This window comes from Struthio camelus, chromosome Z (assembly GCF_040807025.1).
Source record: "Struthio camelus isolate bStrCam1 chromosome Z, bStrCam1.hap1, whole genome shotgun sequence".
Lineage (NCBI taxonomy): Eukaryota > Metazoa > Chordata > Aves > Struthioniformes > Struthionidae > Struthio > Struthio camelus.
The window spans coordinates 2,067,946-2,086,822 of NC_090982.1; the positions used below are offsets into that span (position 1 = coordinate 2,067,946).

The 18,877-nt window shown below is 45.4% G+C and overlaps 1 protein-coding gene across 19 annotated transcripts in view; it reads left to right on the forward strand.

Annotated features, from left to right (window-relative positions):
* The first annotated feature begins 15,483 nt into the window (after nt 1-15,483).
* The window catches only part of ZCCHC7 (zinc finger CCHC-type containing 7), a 118,846-nt gene continuing 115,452 nt past the window's right edge, over nt 15,484-18,877 (forward strand). For 2 of the 19 annotated variants that reach the window (XM_068928671.1, XM_068928672.1), the window contains exons 1-2: nt 15,628-16,448; nt 17,002-17,042. The gene's annotated coding sequence lies outside the window, so the exon portion shown is untranslated. The other 17 variants (XM_068928667.1, XM_068928675.1, XM_068928668.1 and 14 more) reach the window with 16 other exon arrangements.

The following is an 18,877-nucleotide window of genomic DNA, read 5'->3' on the forward strand; positions in this document are numbered from 1 at the left end:
CAGAGCTGTTTGTCTCACAACAAGGAGGCACTCTTTACAGAACTGCTGACAATTTTGGTCCCACAAACATTTAAAATCTCATCAGTCTAGGCAGAAAGGCTCACAGGAAAAGCAATGTTGGTTGAGACCAAAATTTCAGGGGTAAAACAACAAGGTGGGAATGTTATATTACAATATCTGCAGTTGACCATTTATTAGCCTAACAATCTGAACTAAAATCATTGCTCTGTCTAATTGCCCTTCCCTCAAAACCTACTGGTAAAGGGAAAGAAACATGGACCACATCCTCAACTGGCATAGACAGACTTTTCTAGAATGTCAGCTTTTACCAGGAAAGGATGCCTTTGTTTAAATATATGGCCTGATACACACTTAATGAAGACAAGTAAACAAAAGCACTCAGTTCAGTTTACTACATAATCACACTTGCAAAATAAGAAAAAAAAGCATTGCCACATAAATTTTTTCAAGCGATGTATGACAAGGCAGATTAGCCCCTTGAGATGTCAGAGTTCAAAGAAGAGCGGAAAACCTGCAGAGGAGACGAGCACATAGCTTAGATTTCTCCTAATCACGATTAGCTTCATACTCCTGTCTGGGAAAAAAAATTTTCTTCAGTAAATATAGGTTGCCCACTAGCTCTGGAATGCGTTTTTACACTCACTGTCTGGATTTGTTTTCTCTTCTGCTATGTCTTTGCTCAATGATAAAGCCCATATTCATACAGTGTGAATTGTGAGTGTACAACCCAATTTGTATCAAGGCCTTTATATCTATGGTCGCCCACTTCATGCAGAAAGTCCAGTGTGTGATTCTTTCTCAGGCAAAACAATTCATGCTCAAATTTACATCTTTTTCTGGACCTAGTGAAGAAGATCTGTAGCAGTGTGGAGTGCACTGGAGGGGAACCTGTGGTTACAGAGCACTGTAAGTCACGCTTACAGTGGAAGACTTTCTTGCCCATTTGTTCCTGGACCAAACATGCAAGACGTGCAGCATGCTCTGAGCTTGCTGCAGTCTCAGAGCTCTAGATGTACAGAGCACTATTAGGCAGTTGCCTCAACTGCATGGCTTTGAGCTCATTTCACACAGACGCATTCAGATAGTTCATATTATACTGGATTCAGTGACAGAGTGGTGGTACTGTATGCAGATTATTTTCATCTGCTCCTGACACATCTGACGGGTACTACCAGAGGCACAACATCCATTTAAAGGACTCAGTGGCTGGATGCAGTTTGGTGGGTTCCATGGACTTGTTGGTGATTATTTGGCTGAAGTCCTAAGCCTCTCTGTTGCCCAGTCAAACTGAGGTTCAGTCAGGAAGCTGAACAGAAAGAATAGGAAGGGAACACATTGCTCCAGGGAAATTTTTCTGGGGCAATTTCTCTACAATTGTCCAAGAGCCTTCCCTTGGAAGCCCTTGCTCAACCCCTAACTACAGAGGCACAGGTGTTCCTACAGAAAAAGGAAAATGGATTCCAAATCCAATTCCAATCCTTCCAAATAAATGGACAAACTGTGCTATGTGTGGTGTACACCTGGGAGACGTGAACATGCACTTTGAAGGTGCTAAGTCCATCTGCACTGAAGGCAATGGCAGACTTTCCACTGGCTGTAATGGATTTTGGAGTGAGGCTGCAGACAGTCCCAGAGCCTGTGAACTACAGCTTCTATATTAAATATGTGGTAGGCCTTAGCAGCACCTGCACACCTTGTAGTGGGTCATTTGGTAGCAAAGATGGGAATTTAAGACACTAAAAGAAGGCTACATCATAAAGCAGTCTGAAAAACTGTCTAGCATTGTAGTGTATCTCTGACTTGAATCACCCTTTCTAAACTTGCTCCCATACTGTAAGTTCTTTGCTGAAAACCAAGCCTAAGCGCCATCATATTTACTCACTTTTGTGAATTTTCTGTTAGCATGTAATGTTAGCATATAACAATTTCTGTAATAACTAATGGAACTAATGAAGCCCATAATTTCTTGCTCTGTATCCCTGTCTGCATCTTTCACTGCAATAAACCCATTTTCCTTCATCATGTCTCCTCTGACTTTCCCTGCAATGCTTTCTCTTTCTATCCCTTCCCACATTCACAGTGCTCACCATTTCACAGCTCTTGTTTCCTCAGCTTCCTACAACAATGCTTCCAACTGATCCGCACCCCTTCCAACTAGCCCTGAGCAAGAGACAGTTTGTGGTCTGGCTGGTCATAGGCTGTGCCCATAGCCAATTGACCATGCAGACAGTTGTTGAGCCCATTCTGGTGGCCCACTGATCAGTGAGGACTGCCAGGTTTGGCTGGAACTGGCCTGTGCCGTGAAAGCTTCTGGGAGATGGTGAATGGGAGAGGAAAGAGGATGGAGAAATGACTGATGGTATGGTTAGATAACTCATTTCTTAGGGAAAATCAGATAAAAAGTAGTCCACGGGTGGTTTTCTGGAATACATTGGGAAAAGTCAGGCCTTTGGACAGTCTCAATTGACTCGGCAAAGTGGGCTTGTGACCTATATTCCTGCTGAAGTCCATAGACTCAACATACACCAAAACACTGTTACAGGATGCAGCTCTGCATGATTTTAAGAACTCTTTGGGAAAAAAAACAAAGAACTCTAGCAGGAAGATCTGTCATGTAAGAATTGAACATCCTCTTGCTCTAACTTTTTATCTACAATAGGATCGTAGGATAATTCAGGTTGGAAGGGACCTCAGGAAGTTTCCAGTCCAAACTCGTCCTCCAAGCAGGGTCAGCTGTGAGGCCAGATTAGGATGTTCCGGACTTTATCCAGCCTAGTCTTGAAACCTCCCCAAGACACATTCTGAACAAATTCTTTTATCAGTTCACAGCAACATTGGCTTCTATTACAGTATAGCTTCCTGAGACAAGGGCAGACAGCAAAGGGTGTAACAGGTGATATGCCTCCAAGTAGGTGACTTTCAAGATCTCCTCTCCTTTATGCATCGGCAATCAACCAAACCAAACAAAAAACCGCTCTCCTAGGCGGACCTATTTTCATGCCCTTCCTCTTCTTTTTCCATTTACATTATTTCTAGGCATACTAGTCCTCCCGTAAGGCTCTGCCATTCTTTCATGGTAATTAACATAGAATAACAAACTTGTAAACTCTAAGCAGATTTGAATTGGAACATGTTGATATATTTGACACCAGAAACTGGGTCACTGATTATATTCCCTCCATGCCTCTGGTATCTGTTGTTCACTTTCTGCTACTGTGCCAGGAACGCAGGTGCTAGAAATCGAACTCTATTGTTTCGGATTTATGAGTCTACATTGAATTCAGTGCACAGTATCTTAAAGTTTCACTTTTGGCAGAGTTATTATGTAGAATTACTACTTCCTAAGGTGTGTATCTCTTCTCTCTAACCCCCGAAAAAGGAAAGAAGTCTTCTAAACAGATTCTCTGCATAGGCAGAAGATGAAACAGAGAATGTAATCACAATGCTTGTGCGTGGCTTTCAGACTGACATCTGTACATTAAGAATATGTAAAAACACCAATTTCATGCTCTGACAACTTATTCTGCATTGGTGGGGGATAACACCATGGGAATGCCAAATGTTAAAACATTACATAATGCAAAGCATTCACACACTGTCTCATGGTCCATCACTAACGGTTCTTAAGGGAAAATTTCCAGAAAAATGAGAGAAACAGACTGGGAGCTGCCAAAAGAAAATGGAAATCATAAAGTCAGAGTTAAAAACTATTGGCAGTGCAACATCAAGTCTTTGAGCACAGAGCCTTTTCTGGCTCTGAATTGTCCTTTCACTTCTGTCAAAAGAGGAAATTCACATGTGTTCATTTCAGAAGATGCAGATAAACCCAAAACTGTTTTTCGCAAAGGATCTGCCCCTCCTCCTTCTGCCACTTTCTTTTAAATAAACTGTTCTGGCAATCTTGAACGTCCTGAAATGTAATGCTTTTCCTTAAGCACAATACGCTTAGAGCAGAGGGCAAAAGGAATGCTGCTTTCTAGTGGAGGATTGATCCAGGTGCAAAGAAAACACATGTACAGCGCTCTCCTCATTCGCTCAGTCCATGTGTCCTCCACTAAGACAAGTGACAGAGCTGAGTGAGGGAGGAAGACCTGATGATTCAAAAGGCATCCATCACGTCCACAATCCAGCTGTTCTCACAGCCCTCCACCCCGGCTCACAGTAACTGTGCTCTCCTCATTCTGCCCATTATCTCATCTACGTTCCTGATGGCATGACACTGACACAGTTACAGGGATTCTGCTGTCCTAGGACTTTCCCAGTGTGACAGGGTACCTAGGTGCCATCCCTACAAACCAGAGGAAAAGTAACTTTATCTTCTGTTAACGGTTCTGTAATGGTTTCACAATCGGTAAAGCTTTGTGGAGCTGACAGTGCTCAACGGATAGAGCAGAAGGGGTCCCATGTGTGTTCCACAGAGGGCTTTGGCTTTTTATAGGAGAAAAAAATTTGCTTTTTTGCCCTGCAAACGCTGAATATTTTTATTTGCTTGAATTGAGAGAGAGGGAGAACAGCTTTGTAACTATTTGGTCTTCCAGTGAGAAAACTAGGATGATTTAGGAGAGGAAATATTTTTTCTGAAGCAGGCCGAAATTCTGTGAAAGCCATACTGTCGTCCGGAAACCAATCCCCACGCAATTAGACTGAAATGCATTCACTGACAGTGACTGGATTCTGCGCCTGGGTATTTACTTGCACTGCCTGAGAATGTAGGTGGGCATGGCGTGAAGTGCAGAGAAGAGATGGCTGTGCTTTGGTCATGTCACAGCACATTATCCTTTGGTGCCTTACCCGCCTCTCCATCACTCACCACAGATGAAGTACACTGCTCTCCTCACTCAGTACTTCCTCCCCTTTCTTTTCTTTTTCTTCCTCTATTTCCTGGCTGTTTCCCATTCCCTGCTGTTCTTTTGCCTAGCAGCTGGCCCCCTGGTTCCCCCGGCTCTCCCTGCCTCCCCCTCCCCAGCCCTTTCACTCTGGCTTCTCTCCTTTACCAGCCCTTGTGGCTTCTTCCGAACTTCACTGAGTTCCTCCACCTCCCACATCTCCCTGTCCCCCCACCTCCCACATGCTGTTCTGTTCCTCCACTGACTAGCACAGCTGAAACTGTAATTAACAAGCTATGAAGCACTGTAGAGCTAGCTCTAAGGAGCTAAATAATTACACTCCCTCCCCTCTCCCGCTGCTCTATCTGAAGCTGCAAAGTGGAGCATTGGGAAGAGGAGGAGCAGATCAGGTGGGGGGGGGGGGGGGGAGGTGGGAATTTAATTAACTTCTGAAGTGCTCCTGTCCCTGCTGCACTCAGCTGAGGATGATGATGGGCTGTACCTCAGAATATTGCATAGGTCCAAATGCAGTGTGGTGATGAAGTGCCATGTGGTCTGCATCCAGGAAGGAAGCAGAAGACCTGATCCAAAGACCTGAGAGCTGTGAGGAGTTTGTACATTGCTCCTAAGATCTTTGAAGCGGGGTCCCCCTAGGGCATGCCACTGACTGACTACCTTGAGGTCTGAAAGAGTTCATTTTCATGTCATTTCTGTGCAGCCTTTTGAAAATGGCACTCCTGTGACCTGGGCAAGCTAGCGTTCTGCTAGGTAAGATATGGTAAGATATGAAAACAGGGACAATAGCAATGACAGACATCTGCCCCCTCTTCCTTTTCTTTTGTTAGTTGTTCTTTTCCTCCTTGTGTTTCTTTCCTCCTCCTGCCCTCTCCCTGCTTCTTTGTCCAAAGTTCCACGAACCATTTCAGCGCTTCTGCAGCTCCAATCCCCATCCGCTTTTATATGGGGCCTATAGGGACTGCGCTGAATGTTTCAGCCTGGTCCAGTAAAACATTTCCCACTTGAAACAGTTCCACATTTGAACTTCAAGGAACATGAGGGGTTCATTACCTCAAAGGTAATGTATTTTGCTGGATCAAGACAGAAAAAAATGGAGTTCACAGGTCAAAATACCCCAAACAAAAAAGACGATGAGTTGCAACTGTAGCACAAAAACAGTAGGATCGTCAGGAACCAGCGTGTCAGAGACAACTTGCCTTAGCACAAGTACTCATACAAATACAACCCACCTCATTCATTGGGCCTAGGTAAAAACAGCATTCATTAAGATTGCAAAGTTAAGCTCTCAAAAGCTAGGATATGATTGCCCGTGTATATCTAATTTGACCTTCTTGCACGTCTGCATTCTTCAGTCATGTATTCCTATTTCTTCGGACTGGAAAAAGATCAACAAAAGTTTTTAATGTGGCCAAGAATCACGCAATTCTCTTCAGCAGTGCTCTCGGACAGGCCAACTCATTCTGGAACTTATCAAAGAAATGTCATTTCAAGAAGCAGCTCCCTGAGGCTATTTCACCTCAAAGGATTCACACCTGTCAAAGTTATAAGCAATAGCAAACAGGATCTTAACATAGACCCCTTAGTAACCACCAGCAATGCTTAACTCGAATTCTGGATTTCTTCATGCAGTTTCCCACAGCACTTAGAAACAGGCTTTAAAAAGAAGCAAATGAAAATCAGGATTTCTCTTTCCCAGGATTCCTCTTTGACAGCTCTCCATCAATGTGGCAAAGCCCTTCAAACTGCCTGGGTGGTCATGAAGAGAGCAGATGCTGGAGATGCCCAGATGTAGCCATTTCTGGTGGGCAGGTAGGGAGGCTCACATAAAGTCTATCAACAATGCTGCACATTCTTGGGTGCCACCTACTGGCATTTGGACCGTAAACTGCCAATTGAGACGTGCAGAAAATTTCCCTATTTATTTGTCCTTCTCTTTTTTAACCACATGAGGCTTGTGGTGGAACAACCACGGTCTCCCCTGGACTCCTGAAATCTGCAAAGAATCATGGGGCACTAAACTGTCTCCGAGCCAGTCAAGACACTGCAAATTCTTTTTCTGAAACTGGTATAGATTTCCTCATAGATTCTGGAACGCCTCATGTCTTTCTTAATATGTGCCGTCATTTGGCCACTACCTAAAGAGTAGGCAAGTAGGAAGGGGAAAGACAGTGCAGGGATTTAGGGCAGTATTCTAGGGCTTGAGAGAATGAACACACCTTGGTTGCATTCCCAGTGACTTCCTGGGTGAGCTTGGGCAAATCACAAAGGGAATGTGGTGTTGGAATGACTGAAACACAGTCACCTGCCTCCTGTAGCAGAACCTGCTCCTTGGATTTCAGTGTACACACCGTGCTGCATCTACAAACTAAGTTGCCAAGGCTGCACTACACTGCCACTGCAAAAGATGCTTTGAGCAAGGATTCAGCTACAGCAGACCGTTTCAGATAGGAAAGAAACAGAGATGTTTTAAATGCCACCATTCTCTGGGGCTTTGGAGCCCAGTTCTGGTCTGCAGGAAGATGCCTCCTTCCACCTTTAACAGCTTGGAATCTCTTCTGAAGGGAGGAGATTCCTTTCTTTTATAAAAACATAGAAGAGCAGAAAGCTGCAAGCTGTGAGTTGTGGAAAAGGAGGAAAGGAGAACTTTCTCTCAGGAAAGAGTGCAGCTCCACAAGCTGCACTCGTGTTCAAGAACACAAAAAAAGTCTCATGGAATGAGTGATTGGATAAAAGGAGGGGACAACCCCCTCTTCTTCTTCTGACTAGGCATACATGTCAGAACCTGACTCTCTGTGTTTTGTGTGAAGTCCTCTCCCCTGCTGTGTGAGTGAATCACTAGTACACCAAAAGGGCTGGGCTGTTCAAGGAAGGAAGTGGAGGAGAGAAGGAACACCCAGTCTTGAAAGTCTGAACCAGGTTCAGGTGAAAGGCAGCTGTTTATCATTTACACTGAGAAACAGCAATCCTACACAAAGGCAGAAGTAGGACTCAATTTGCCTGAGAGTGAGAGGATGTAATGGTGAAAACGTCAGTGCCTGAGGATCACACCTAAATTTTGCATTTGCACCCCATGCAGGCAAGACTGTCCATTTCTCTGGAGCAGCTAAGTGCCCTGAAGCACACCTCAAAAGCGAAGCCATGGCCCTTCCCCTCTAGGATGGATGGAATCGGACAACACGACCTAAAAGCTCGGATGAGTTCTGTTTCTTCAAGCAGAGATAAACAAAACAAAGACAGACATGTAGCCATGCATTTGCTATGCCATACAAAGCTTAAGGCAGAAATTCAGTGCAGCACCTACACCACTGTGCTGCAGTCCTCTCTTAAAGCAGCAACTGCTGCCAAGTCAAGCTCATTAAAAGTCATCCTGGCTCCCGATGACCTCATCTGCATGCAGAATTTGCTGGACTAGAGAAGTTACAGTGGAAGAGCTTGAGAAGATATTAACCCCAACTGAATTAGACCAATAGTAAATCCTGCTGGAACTCATTTGATGGAAAAGTTTGCATTGGTTAGTTTGAATCCACCTTCACTGATGCAGATGAGAGCAATAAAAAACAAATTAAGACCTATCTCCAAGTGTCCACCACAAGATAACAACATATACACTTATGGCCCAGGCTAGCATCAGGGAACTAACAGAAAGGAGAAGTACTGATTACAGATAGGCTAAAACAAAGAGGATGTACTTCAGAAAAGCTCTGCACTGCTGTTGTCAGCTACTTCTGTGCTCCAAGGGGGTGGTGACACACTGGGACTGGCCAGACAGACTCTCCCTTCTGCTTGTTTCTCTTGCTGTGTCATATAGCTGGCAGTGTGAAATGGGAAGTGTATTTTCACTTTTCATGTGTACAGAAATAGCCTGAAAGCAAGCCCTGGAGGAATTCACTATCAGAACGCTGCTAAAAAGCATTCAGCGTCCCTTGCTTCTAAAGGCATGCCCATTTTAAGTCAATCTTACAGTTTCAGGTGGTGAGCTTTATGACCTTTTTTAATAATTGGGGTTGGCCACACTGTGTTTCAGACTGACCAGAAATGAACTCTTCAAGAACAAAACCCAGGGCTAGAGCTTGCATTTGAGGCTACTACAGATCTTGTTATAAATACTGGACAGGATCTCTTTTCTCCTGAAATAACTACCTTGCAGCACAGCAATACGTTATCTTTCACAATTGCAATCCAGAACTTACATGGCATATCTGTCAAAAAGGTGAGTAACTAGGAACAATCAAAAATTGGACAGGCCTTAGACACTACTGATCCTTCATATACATGGGAGTGCAGAGCTATCTTACACCTAAATAAACTGGACAAGTAAACTGTATGGGAGAGAAGCAGTGGCTAATACCAAGAGAAGTAACTGATAGTACCACAGTGTCCACACCAGCTGAAGATAACATGAACAAAGGGGGAAAAAAAAGCCTTATGATACAGAAAAGGAAGAAAATTAAGGCCACGTACACAGGTTATTGTGAACAAAATAAGTGTAGAAAGATATCCTGTGAATAAGAAAAAAGAATAGCCCAGCCCTATCATAGCATATGGAATACATGGTGGGGAACTGAGTTTTCAATTGTCTACTTTGGAAGACAGTGCTATTCAGCTAATCTGACGTACAAAGATGAAATCCTGAAAGCAGTTTGAGAACAGATGAAATACAGCTTCTAAATCCTAGCCAATCCTTTTCCTTAGAAATCTAAGTCCTTTTGCACAAGCAAGGAGGAGAGCCCTCAGATCCATGAGAAATGACTTCTGAAAAGAGGGGGTGGGAAACAGGCTCTTGCACCCTGCAAAGCTAGGAGTGCTGCACACAATAAGTCATTCGTCTTAGAGAGCTTGTATTGCAGGAGAGCGTTGAGCTCACACTCAAGCAAACTGTACTCAGGATGCATCAGAGCCAGACAGAAGCAATGACTTGTAAACAATATATCTGTGTTTTCCTTTTCTTCTGAAAAGCTGTCCACTGGGGAGTCACTGGCTTTCCTCCGTGAGGCCACCAAGGAGAAACATCCTTTCAAGGTCAAATTTGGCAAGAATGAATTCTTGCAAATATAAAATATCTCTGTTGTTAAGCCTGAACCCTCTAATCTTTCTGCTTCTGGTTCTACAAATACAAAATTTTGTTTCTTCAAAATAATCTGAGAAAAGTTTTCTGACTTAAGATCTTTCTCCAAACGTGTATTTTATACCAGCTTAGTAACTGCCAGGCTAAAACATTAAACTAAAAATGAGTGGGACAGCAAGGAGAAATCCACAAGAACATTTATTTCCTTGTTTTTGCTAAATCTCATTTAGTAATACCTGAATACTGATTGTGAAAGGACATTACTTTTATCATCTAACAGATGCAAATACTGCAGGGCCATGTCAGGGTTGGACACCAGCACCGCTACAGCATCACAGGGCAGGGACTGACAGCCCCCTGGGGGGACCCCGGGGGCTCGTCAGGGACAGAAAGGGCTGTCAGTGCTACAGTTGCACACTGCTTATCAATTCCATTTCTTTCTTCTAGTCACATCAACAGCAAACGTCCTATCACAGTAATGATTTGATACATTTGAGACACTTTTCTGATATCCAGAGGCAGTAAAAACACTTTTGTTTTGAAAACCAACAAAAGTCAGTTATAGAGGAGTTCTGTCTACCGTGTACATCGGGCGTCATAGTTGTGTTTCAAACTCTTTCCAGAGTCTGCTTGCTGTCAGAACATAAAATCTTTCGTACTTATGGTTCATTTTTTGTTCAGTTTCCTTCTTTCTTGACCCACAGACTAATGGCTCACAGGAAAGCATTTAGTCCTTCTAGAGGCACACTTCCAATCAACACATGCTAACTATGCTAAATTTCAAAGAGGCAAAATTCAGGCTGTAATTATGTGCCAGTAATGTTGAAAATACAGTACTAGAAGGGTATTAAGGAAACACGTGAAGTCTGAAAGGCCTATAAAAAGAGAAACAAAATAAGAAAGCTCTGGGTTCAGCAGGTACAAATGCACACATATCTGTTTACACACGAGTCCTGTTCTCCTCTGTTCACACATAGAACAGTTTGAACGGAGCTAGGCATACACCTCAGTCTGTCCTGGATCCGTGCTTTGGCTCTCAGAGGCAGGAAGGAGGAATTGCCCCAAAGCTGCAGGGATGATCTGCCACATGATTTTCCTCAGCAGCAGATCCAGCCAAAGTCTCTCATATATCTCTCCACCTCACTTACTCCTTCCTGTCCTCTTCTCCAACTTCTAAGATATCCATGTCCATTTGCTTTGCAAACTCTTTTCATTGCTCTGCACAGTGACTCCTCTTCACTACCTGCTATAGCTAAATATTAGGCCTGTTGCACCCATGAAAGTCGAAGCACACTATGCAGACTCTACTACGAGCTTTTTGTGTAGAGGTTGTTTAAACTTGGTATATAGTTCAAACGAGAGATATCCACTTTCAAGAGCATCCATCGACCCTTAGAAGAACTTGTTTTAAAATATCTGTCTCACTTGACGCCTTTTGCAACTTTCACCAGTTTTGACAGTTCCCTGTTACATCCAAGTCCATCCCTCTCAGAGCAATCGGCTTTGCTGTTCCTTAAGGTCTTTTAATCCAAACGACTTGCATAGTCAGTTCTCTGCTTTCCTCCAGGCAGCCTCGCATGAATTAAATTCCATCTCTCAGTTAGTTTGTGAAGATATCACACCATCTTCACCAAAGTTCTTTTTGGAGCACCTGATATGGTGTTAGTATGTGGCGTGCAAATGCTTAGCTCCCACTGGTCACAGAGCTGTGGCTCATATGGTCCTCTTCAGGGAGTAAAAAGGAAGGTGTCAAAGAGAGGAGACCCTAGCACTGCAGCAGTTGCTGGGAAGCCACTTTGATCTGGGCTTTGTTTCCAATCAGAAAGTTGCAATTAGTGAGACATACTGCTTGCTCCCTCACTGCTTTTCTCACCTATTACATTCCTCCATTACCCCTGCCCTTCTTTGTCAAGGACTGGGACTTCTTCTGGCCCTGGAAGATACCTAAACTGAAACAAAGAAGGAATACAGTGAAAACCACTCTAAATGTTCCAGGTCTTTGTGAGGGTAACCCTTCTAACACCTTGGGCTTCATCCTTATTGTTGTACTACCATCAGCCAGTAAGAAACATCCAAGCACCAAACATAAATCCATACCCTCCCCTTTCTTATCCAGCAACAAAACATTTTGAAACTGTATTGCTGGAAGAAAGTAAACGTCACTCCGATCTTCAAAAAAGGCAAGAAGGAGGACCCAGGGAACTACAGACAAATCAGCCTCACCACAGTCATGGAAAGTCCATGGAGGAGCTAATCCTGAATACCACTTCCAGGCACATTAAGAGCAAGAGGTTGGTTAGGAGTAGTTAGCATGGATTCATCACAGGGAAATCATGCCCAAACAACCTAATAGCCTTCCAGGATGCAATGACTGCCTGGGTAGAGGAGGGGAGAACAGTGGATGTTGTCTGCCTTGACTTCAGTAAGGCTTTAGACACTGTCTCCCACAACATCCTCACAGACAACCTGAGGAAGTATGGGCAAGAGCATCAGACAGTGAGGTGGACTGGGAACTGGCTGAATGGGAGAACTCAGACGTTCTAATCAGGCGTGCAAAGTCTAGTTGGAGGCCTGTAGCTAGTGGTGTCCCCTAAGGGTCAAAACTGGATCCCATCATGTTCAATTTACTCATCAGTGATCCGGATGAAAGGACAGAGTGCACCCTCAGCAAGTTTGCTGATGATACAAAACCAGGAGGAGTGGCTGAGATATCAGAGGATTGCACTGCCATTCAGAGGGACCTCTCTTTCAGGCTGGAGAGACGGGCGGGGGGAACCTCCCGAGGTTCGATAAAAAGAAGTGCAGAGTCCTGCACCTCGGGAGGAATAACCCCAGGCACCAGTACAGGCTGGAGGCTGACCTGCTGGAAAGCAGCTCTACAGAAAAGATCCTGGGGGTCCCGGCGGACAACAAGTTAAACACGAGCCAGCAACCAGCCCTCACGGCAAAGAAGGTCAATGGAATCCTGGACTGCATTAGGCAGAGTGTTGCCAGCAGGTCGAGGGAGGCGATCCTGCCCCTCTCCTCAGCCCTGGTGAGGCCACACCTGGACTACTGCATCCAGTGCTGGGCTCTGGTAGCTCAGTGCTGGAACAGGCTGCCCAGAGAAGCTGTAAAGTCCCCATTCTTGGAGATATTCAAAAGCTGTCTGGACACAGTTCTGGGCTAGGTAACCCTGTTTGAGCAGGGGGATTGAACTAGATGATCTCTAAAGACCCCATCCAACATCAACCATTCTGTGATTTACGATTCACTGTGATCATGTAATCTGTAGGTAGCACTGTAAAACAGGATCTTTACAGCCAAAGCTGGCCTGTGAGAGAGAGATAGAGGAGGGCTGACACATCACGTGCGGTCTTTATAAAAAGCTCAAGACACCTCAAAACCACATATGGAACATACTGCTCATGACCGGTAAAGTACTGCAGAAGTCCCATGAGCATTTCAATTTTGTTTGAATAAGACAAATAACACCCATTTAGAAGAGCACAGCTGAGGGGAGAAGTCTAAAGAGCATTTGCAAGACAGTGTGAGCAAGGTCATGAGTTACAGCAAGCAAGAAACAAAGCTCCCTTTTGAAAAGCAATTCACAGGGGGCGTCAGATTTTGGAACCAAGTGTGTGGGGCAGCGGTGAGAAACAGAAGGTGCTGCCGAGTGCAGCAGGTGTCACCATGTGCCCGAAAGCTCTTTGGCAGAAAATGCCACATAGGTATGACTCCACAGCTAGATTTGCATTTTGCTGCTGGTTTTTTCTCCATGGACCCTTGCTTATGTTTTTGTCAAGAATGTCCTTGATGGAATGAATTCTACGTTAGCTTCACCCATAAGCCTGCCTGGATTTAGAAGCAAATCCACATACTCCAAGTGAGCTCAGCTCACTTATGTCCAGGTATGCAGTGAAAGCAGATAAAGAAGTACATGCAGTCAATGGCAGCTAGCATTTCTGGAGAAGCCAGGAGCTAAGCCTGCCTCCTTCCAGCAGACTATGTGCAATTGCAGGTGCTGAGCTTCAGAAGAAGCCTCCCTCCCAAAGTGCAATGATTTGCTGGGGGGAATCAAGCAGCACACATGTGAGGTCTCCCACTCCAATGCTGGCTCTAACTGCATAAAATCCACTGCTTCAAAAGAAAAGTTGCAAATTTACATCTTGCTTCTTCCCATAACTGTTAGATATGGTCAACTGAGTCTATCAGTTCTGTACAGACATACATTTCTTGGCACAACACACAAGTGTTTCTTTGTTTTTGTTCTTTTAGAAACAGCCACATTCCTGACCTATATCTCCAGTAAATGATTTTTCAACCTGTACCAGTAGCAGGCAACTTCTGATGTTTAACAGAAGGTGTATGTCTCCATACAGCAGGACGAAGTCTACAGACAATTAGTTTGTCTTCATCCCCCAGCAATCCGCAGACCAACAATTGCAAACCACTCCCGCATTGCACTGGCCTGATGTGAATTTGTCTTCCAGCTGCTCTTGTCCCGGTAATTAATCCTAGCAGGTCACTCTTGGTTATAAAAATCTTTGAAGTTAAAGCCTCATTTCTCCAATAGCCCAAATGTAGTACTTAAAAGGGACTGAGGAAGCCAAGACACTTCCCCCCTCTGCCAGCAACTAAGAGGTTACAGAAATTAGCGATTTATATCCTGATATTCAAGGGCAGCGGATAATAGACAGGAGGGGGAGGAGCAACACGACTTTTTAAGAAGATGAATAGTTCTGCAATAGTTTATTGTCTTCATCATTTCTGGGTACACAACCATTCCGTGACTTAATGCTGAGGTTATACCCACCTCTTGAGTCTTCCGTGCTGAATAACTGCTCTAGCGCTTAGCACATTAAAAGCACCGCTCCACAGAAAAATGGACTGGCAGTGCTGACCCTGCCCCCGTCAGTGTGATTTTTAATTGCTGATTAATTTGCATCTCAAAACTTACTCTACAGAAGGGAAGTGGGAAGAACTGGCAAAGAAGAACTGAAAAAGTCACGGACGCCCCGGGACACTTTTCGGCCATCTCCCCAGCAGCGATGCGGACGCAGAAGGCGCGCTCTGGGTTCCGCGCCGTACCCCCCGGGCCGGCCTCCGCCTCAGAGCACACCCTGCTGTGCAGACAGCACCGCTGCAAGCACCGCCCCAGGCGCGTTAACACCACCTGTACCACCAGCCCACACAAAACGAAAGCCACCACCTTTTCCATTTCACACGCCTCTTCCGAACCAGCCCGCTCGAAACGACTGCAAGATGCGAAGAGCGAGAGAGGGGGCAACGGCACAGAAAAGGAGACGCAACACCGGCAGGGAAGAGCAGCGCGGGAGCCCCGAGAAGACGACGGGCGGCCACAGCCGCTCCCTGAGGCCGGGAAGGCGCCCACGGCCGCAGACCCCACGGACCAGCGGCCGGCCCGCTGGCACTCCCGCCCCGCTGCTCTCGACATGGCCGCCGCCGCCGCCGCCGGGTCACGTGCCCGCGTGACGCCGCCGCCGCCGCGCGGCCCCGCGCCCCTGCTCGCTTCTGCTCGCCCACGGGGGCGCGCCGCGCGCGCGCGCGATGGGGGCGGGGCCGGAAGCACGCGGGCCGCCGGGCCCGGGGCGGGGAGGAGGGCGCAGCGCGTGTTCCGGCTCGGGGCTTCCTGGTTGGCGTTTCCCGGTGCGGCCGGCAGTGAGTACGCGAGCGGCGCCGGCGCCGCCTGCCCCGGGCCCCTCTCCCCGGCCTCCCTGTCCCGTCTGCGCGCGCGCCGGCGCCGCCCGCTTCGCCCCCCGGCAGCGCCTCCCGCAGCCTGGCGCTGCTCCCGCTCCTGGGACCCCGCTGCCTGGGACCTCCCCCGCCCTCTCGGCCCCCCGCAGCTCCCTTGCCTCGGCGCAGCCCCCGCTCTACCTCCCTCGCCCTCACTCAGCCCCCAGGCCCCTCTCCAAGCGGGCACGCGCCCTCCTAGCGCCCTTCGCCCCCGCCGCCCTCCCTTCAGGCCGCCAGTGCGGCTAGGCGGCCTGCCCCGCTCCCCTCAGGCGCCCCCGTCGGCCGCGGGGCCCCGGGCCCCGCTCTCCCTTCCCAGCGCGGCCCTGGTTTTCTCGCGGGCGGTTCTGGTCACCGCAGGCCTGAGCCGTCCTTCCAGTGCCGCCAGGCAGCCCCAGCCGCGGCCCTGCCCGCCGCCGGCGGGCTCCCTGCCACAGCCCCAGCCGCGGCCCGTTGATACTTCTGGCTGCAGAGGTGCCTGCAGAGCCCGTCGCTAGCTCCCCCGAAGTTCACTGTGCTTCAGTCACAGCGTTGCTTTTCCCATACACCCGAACTGAGCACCCAGCTTGGTCTCCCGGCCTTGGTATCCCCCAGCCCTTGTCTTGCCTGTCTCTGTGTCTGGGCTTGTCTCAGGATGTTCCAGCTCCTCCCTTTCCAGCTAGGCCGAAACTGCGACAGCTGTCCCTGAAACGTGCAGTGTAGTTTCCACGCCCGCCCCTCTTTATTCACCTCAACGGGAAGACCATGTGGAGGTAGCTGGAGGTCTGCCGTCTGTACTAGTGCAGGTTTTAAATGTCTTTAATTTACACCTGCTTGCCATTAAACAACTACATTTGTCATTTATGTTAGTGTCTGTCTCTGACTGCATTGTGTCCTAACCTTTAAATGAGCTCAAGGACCAAAGGCACGTTAAATCTTTAGTGGCTCCGGTCCTGAACACAGTACTCTAATGGAGATCGTAAGGAGGGAGTTTGTTTGGAAAGGAGTGGATGCAGTTTCGTGAAGATCTCACTTAAAGTTTGTGTGGTTCACTACAGCCTAAAACACGGTTCTCAGTAGTATGCATATGGCTTGAATCATCATTTGCTCTCCTGTTGGCTGTTCCAGAAACTCCAGCTCTCTATTTCTTTTACATTACAAACATTTTGACTGGTCCAGCTGTGCTAAGGTCATCAGGTCAAATTCATCCTTGATCTAAGGAAAAGCAAATCTATTTATTTGACGATGACTGCACACTAAGCAACACACATGGTTCTGAAGATTGTTTGTCAGAAGGGAAAAATCTTCCAAAAAGCTTGAAATAAACTTAAAAGTGTTTTGTAACTTTTTTTTCCTCAGGGTTTTGGGGGTAGAAGACATTTTCCTGTGATCTCTTGAAGGTATTATTACTTCTTGTTAGAAAAACATTAACCTGTTTTCCAAAAGCTTTTTTTGCTTCTTTAGACTCATTTGCACTGTAGTTGAACAAATTACAGAAGAGAAACACACAGTAAATTAACATCACAGGAATGAGTCTGAGATCCCTTGGCGCTGCGCAATGCAAGTTATCCTCAGAAGAAGCTGGTATCAAAGTTTAGCCAGAAGTAGCTAGTACTAAACTAAAAGCCAGTGTAACCATTAGATCAGCTTTATGGTGCTGTCTGCCTTTTTCTTGGCTACTTGAAATTGGGACAGTAAGTACCTTTTAGGGCTTGATCCATGGAATTTGGCAGGAATAGCTTTCATGACACTTATCTCATGATAGCTATTTTGAAATGTTTCTCTGTGAGAACGTTTTTATTCCAGATTGAGCGTGTCCATGCAGGGCATTACTGTAGATATCTCAAGGCTGCCTGTCTTACCTTTGGTGACAAAAAATATATATATATATTTCTTTGTTACCTGGCTTGAATGCAACTTGGTTACCCCTCATGCCAAAATAAGAACTATAATATTTCATTTGTTACAGAAACATAAGTGAAGTAGAACTACTTCCTAACATTAACCTCCTGTAATAAGCATACATCAATTTAAACAAAAAAGGTTTTCAGATTTGGCATTTGCAACCTTTATAGGATAACAAGAGAAATAAATATGTGATTTTTTTTCATTTTGGCATTACACTGTACTGTTTGATTGCTTATCTCTCACAAAGTGGGATGTTACTTCTGATATTGGATACAAAACAATTATAGCAGTTTAAATTAAAGATTTCATTTAACTGGTTTGAAAATTTAAATTATTAACTAAACACGGATGGCTACGTACAATCTTTAAACTTTAATAAGCTTATTAGATGGGTGAATCAAGTTTTTTGTTAACTGCAGACGTGCAATATCTGCCAGTCTAAAGTACTACTCAGTTTATATAACACAAATATAACCAGACAGAAATGAAAAAAAAGAAGATTTCTACCTGCACTAAAATATAAAGTCTGTTGATAACGTCTGAATAGAATGGTAGAGCCTTGTGATTTTAGGAAGTTTTGGTAAGTTCCTCAGATGATCTTTTCTATTTTTTTGTTCTTCCTACCTATAACAGAGAGTCTGATGCTACTCTTATGTTTTGTCTTTACCTTGTAAAACAACATAGGATGCATTTGTTGCTGTACCTTAAATGCAGCCTTTTTCATCAAAAGTTAGATTTAACATTAATGCAAAGATCAAGCAGAGAGCAAGAAAAATAAGGAAATTTATGGAACTCACTGATTCTTGGTGGCAATATTGCACCAGTATTCTGAAAAGTTATTTTTGCAACACCAAAGGATAAACAGGTTTCTTATTTGCAATTAGTATTTTCTGTAGCCTTTTTTTTTTTTTTTTCAAGTCCTCAATATGGACTTTTTTGAAAGGGAACTCGAGAGTTTTTTGAAAGAGGTTTTGAAGTTAAGCAGAATGTATATTTCATATGGCAAGAGGAAAAGAGAGAAAAGTTACTGTATGGGCTCTGAAAGTTTTTAGGAGTTGAAGAAATAAGAGCAGTGGAACGAAGTTAAGCAGAGGAAAGGAAGAAGCGGTAGGGAGAAATAATGTGTACGAAGCAGGGATGGCATGGGAAAGATTGGCCCAGGAATCTTACTGGCATTTTATGCAAAACACCTTCTGCACGCGTGTTGTGTCTGAATGTACTTGGAAATTTTGGCTAAGGAAGCACTTTCCCGCGTGCAACTTGAAAATTGCTTTGGGTATTTTCAGTAGCTTATGTGCTTTTTTCCCTGACCTTCAAGTCAGCATCA